This window comes from Phocoena phocoena, chromosome X (assembly GCF_963924675.1).
Source record: "Phocoena phocoena chromosome X, mPhoPho1.1, whole genome shotgun sequence".
Lineage (NCBI taxonomy): Eukaryota > Metazoa > Chordata > Mammalia > Artiodactyla > Phocoenidae > Phocoena > Phocoena phocoena.
Window position 1 is genome coordinate 38808313 of NC_089240.1, and position 4837 is coordinate 38813149.

At 47.5% G+C, this 4837-nt stretch overlaps 1 non-coding gene across 1 annotated transcript; it reads right to left on the minus strand.

The window, feature by feature from the left end:
* Positions 1 to 4557: 4557 nt before the first annotated feature.
* On the minus strand, positions 4558 to 4630 carry TRNAG-UCC (transfer RNA glycine (anticodon UCC)). Its single transcript has one exon. It is a non-coding gene; the product is annotated as a tRNA-Gly (tRNA).
* Between the last annotated feature and the right edge of the window lie 207 nt (positions 4631 to 4837).

The window sequence follows — 4837 nt, forward strand, 5'->3', positions numbered from 1 at the left end:
TAAAGTTGGGGGCTGGACCCATCCTAGGTTCATTCAAAATCTGGCAGTTGACGCTGGGGAGACTCACACAGCTGTGGGCTGGGTCAGCTGTTGCTTCTTGGGCATCTCTCTATCTTCTGTGGTCTCTCTTTGTGGCCTCTCTGGCATGGTGGCCCCCAGGTAGCCAGACTTCCTACATGGTAGCTCCAGAATCCCAAAGCCCCTTTCCCAAGAAAGCCAGGCAGAAGCTGTGTTCTCTTTGATGACCCAGCCTCTTAAAGCAACGTAGCAGCACCTCTTCCACATTCTATGTTACCACGGCAGTTAACGAGGGCCTTCCCAGGTTCCAAGGGAATAGAGAGAGACTCCGTCATGTGGTGGTGGATTGACCAGAACATATGCGTGTACAACGTATTGCTGTAGCCCCTTTTAAAGTTTTTTAATTGTGGTAAAATACACAAAACATAAAATTTATTATCTTAACCATTTTTAAGTGTATCGTTTAATGAATGGCATTAATTACGTTCACACTGCTGTACAACCAATCTCCAGAACTCCTTTCATGTTGCAAAACTGAAATTCTATGCCAGTTAAACACTAACTCCCCATTCCTCTTCCCCTCAGGCCCTGGCAACCACCCTTCGACTTTCTGTTTCTATGAATTTGACTCCACTAGGTACCTCGGATAATTGGAACCACACAGTATTTGTCCTTTTGTGACTGACTTATTTCACTTAGCACAATGTCCTCAAGGTTCGTCCATGTTGTAGCACGTGTCAGAATTCCCTTCCTTTTTCAGGCTGAATAATATTCCGTTGTATGCATTGACCATGTGTTGTGGCCATTTCTGATCCAATCTACCACACTAGAGGATGACAGAGCCCGGTCAACTCAGTTATAGGACAGTGGGGTGGGTATTGTGATTAGGATACCATAGAATGCTATGAGGCACAGAGGAGGGGGAAAGGCTTCCTGGAGGAGGTGATGGGTTTTAGGTAGGCAAACATTGTCAACTCTGCCTTCCGGGCAGAGAGAGCAGGAAGCATAAGGTCCCTGGGGACAAAAGTGAGCAGGGTGTTTTGGAGAGCTGCTGACAAGGGTAGGGCAGGGCTGCCCTGGTTCAGGCTGCGCACTCTGAGCTCTAGAGGACACCACTCACAAGACGGCAATGGCGCCCTCCACAATGGCGCTGTGTCCGACCCGCTCATCCATCTTCAGCGATTCTGTGCAAGAACAGGGCGGGGGCAGGGAGCGGGGGGGAAAAAGCAGGGAGATGAAGTGCTCAGAGACTAGGTCGCCAGAGCTCAGATCAAGAACAGTCTTCTACAAGATCCTGAGGGTTTGGGAATTGATCCTGGAGACAATGGGAAACTGCCACAGGATTTTAAATGGGGAGGAGGAGTAACCAAATTCAGGGATTACTATGATTAACGGAAATAAAGGTACCATCATGGACTGGGGGAAGGGGGCAGATCTCTTCTAGCTCTCTCTTTTTATCTCCAATGACGGATTCACCAATCAATACCTGGAAGCCTCAGGAAGCCTGGTCACGAGGTGAGATAAGAACATACATTTTCTTCCTGAGTCCAGCATTCAGAACTCCCAGCTCTAAGCCTACATGGCATTTCCATTCTAGTCAAGGGAGAAAGACAATAGGAAGTGAAGGAGTGACTGGGGTCATTATGGATGGAGATTAGTGTATGGGGAAATAAAGCCAAGTGAGCTGGTAGAGAGTGACTGGGTAGAGGTAGGTGATCACTGAAGGGCTCTCTGAAGAGGGGACTTTTTTTTGCCTCTCAGACATCACTTGAGATCTTCTCAGCCTCACCTGCTGATGGTGCCTTTGGCAAGGTTGTCTGCCCTGGTACAATGGTGACCAGCTCTGTATGAGTTTGTGATTAACTTCAAATAGACAGAATCCATCATCACCTCACCTCCCATCTCTTCCCTGTGCCTCTCACCTCCCCTTGGGATTTTCCCCCGGAGGCATGTATACCCCTAAGTGCAGGGAGTTGATGTCTTATGTGGAGTTGATGTCTTTTGACCCACAGGAGACAGAAGTTGGTATATTCCTCCACCTTTCTCCCCTTGGACAGACTGTCTTGAGATGCAATCTTTACATGGCTTCTTGGAAGCCAGTCCATCAGCTCAAGCAATCAGTTTCACTTGATACTAAATCTGTAATACACGCTCCATTGGCTCACCACCCTTTTCTGCCTCACTTCCCTCGTCCCTCACCCCAGTTTCCTGGGATTGCACATCCTAATGTCATAGGACCACGTGAGCTTTCCCACAGACTCTATTTTCTGGGAGTATCTGGGGCTAAAATAGACATATGCAGATTTGCCTTTTACAAAGGTCGCTCTGATTTCTGTGTGGGTGGTGATTATGCAGAGACTAGTGTGGAAGTCGGGAGAGACACATGAAGAGGTTCTTGCAGTTGTCCAGGCAAAAGATGATGGCTCCTGAGAGGAAGGGATGGTACTGGAGATGGAGGAGTGGATAGGTTCATGGTATATCTTGGAGGCAGAGCTGACGAGAACAGCTACTGAATTGGATGTGGCACAAGAGACAAATCAAGGCTGAATTCTAGGTTTAGGGCTTGGGCAAACTAGCCAGTGATGGTGCCTTTTCCTGAGAAGGAGAACATTGGAAAAGGAGCAAGTTTGGAATACTTAATTTGCTCATCAAATGTTTTTGGAGCATCTACCATGTGCCAATGAAGGGGTTCAGAATATGCCACAGTGACATAAGGGTTATTTTGAACTGAAGATATTCAAGATTCAACAGCTGCAGGAATAGACTTTTTCTAGCCTTCCCCTTATCTTCCTAAAAGCAAAGCCTCCCCAAATAATTCAACACTCATAAATATCCTCCCAGGAGTTTCACAACCAGGGACAATTGACTCTTATCAATGAAGAGGAGAAGTAAACACAAGTCAGCATTTGGATAAGAAGTCACTTCAAACAGATATTGTCATAAAACTATCATATCTCCCATCTATTCTCTTAAGTGCCCATTTGTCTTTCCTAAAAGTCATTTGTTCTCCCAGAAGTACCCCTCTGCCCCTCCCCATCTCCTATTAAGGTGATATGTAAAAACTGTAAGTGTGGGTCACACTTTTTTCTGAACTCCTGAGCATAGGTACTTAATTAAATCTGTTTTTCCCCCCTCTTGCTAATCTGTCTTTTGTCACTTTAATTTGCAGACCTCCAATTACTGAACCTAAGAGGATAGAGGAAAAGTTTTTCCTCCCCAACACTAGGCAATGTATTAAGTGCTTTGGACACAGGTCTGAGAGGCCCAGTCTTTGCCACAAGGGGCTCAGCAATGACAGTATTGTGGAACCATGAAAATACCAAGGGACATCAAATGTCACCTCTGGGGAGGATAGAAGGAGTCAGGGAGGGAATCCTGGAAAAGCTTAGGAGGAGTTTAAAGGGTGAGAGACTTACTCAGAAAAAAGGAGCAGGGAAAAGGTGATTAAGGTAGCAAATGCAAATATGCAGCAATGTGAGAAGGCTTGGTCCAAGGAATTAAGAATGCTTAGGGAGGGGCTTCCCTTGTGGCGCAGTGGTTGAGAGTCCGCATGCCGATGCAAGGGACGCGGGTTCGTGCCCCGGTCCGGGAAGATCCCACATGCCGCGGAGCGGCTGTGCCCGTGAGCCATGGCCGCTGAGCCTGCGCGTCTGGAGCCTGTGCTCCGCAACGGGAGAGGCCACAACAGTGAGAGGCCCGAGTACCGAAAAAAAAAAAAAAAAAAGAATGCTTAGGGAGAAGGTAAAGGAAGAGAAAGAATGAAAGAAAAATTTCAGAAGCAGAGAGGCCAGCCAAGTGAAGGGCTTTGTAGGAATGCTGCCATGTTTGCACTTTAGCATAACAGCTAAGGGGAGCCACTGAAGGGATTCCCCAAACCATACAAATATTTGACTATTTTGTGCTTTTGTACATGGGGTTTCCTCAGCCTGGAACATTCTACCCCGTCCCCAACTCCTGACAAAGTCCTACTCATCTTTTAAGGTCTTAATCTTTGGCTATTCTCTCTCTGTTGGATCCCTCTTGAAACCGAGCAGGACCCTGTGGGGTTCCTGGGCATGGGAGCCTTTCTGTTCAGCCTCCATGACCTTCCCTGAGTTCCAAAGGGCGTGTTCAAACAGCCACTAATTAGGGAAGGGAGGGGATGCAGAGACAAGGGAGGAGCAGTCAAGAAACAATAGCACAGCCTTGAGGCAGGGTCCTGGTTCGGCCTCAAGGGATACACATCACAATATCTTTGAGCTTTTCTGCAGAACTAAAACCTCCAACAAATGGAAGATGTTAACTACTTGATGAAGCATTCTTCGTTCCAGAGAGAACATCAGGAGACCAACTGAGGCCAGATTAAAGGAATGCAGGCCCTGCACACACCCTGATCCTTATCAGCAACCCCACCCTTGAACCACTGCTGTAAAACTCCTTACCAAACCCCACCCCCACCCCCGGGTAGGAACACACAGTTTTGGAGAAAGCCTCATGGAGAAGGCTTCCTTTTTTTTTTTTTTAAATTTGGCCGCACCTTGTGGGTTGTGGGGATCTTAGTTCCCTGACCAGGGATTGAACCTGGGCCCCTTGCAGTGGAAGCGCAGAGTCCTAACCACTGGACCACCAGGGAATTCCCAGGGTCACACAGTTTTGAAGGGCACAAGCCCACTGTGTCCCCCTTTGCCTGGCAAAGCAATAAAGCTATTCTATTCTACTTCACCCAAAACTCCGACTCTGAGATTCAGTTTGGCACCAGTGCACAAAGGCAAAGTTTTGGTATCATTCTCTGCCCCCCAAGCCATAGTTGACTGCAACTCATTGCCGCTCAGCTCTAGGA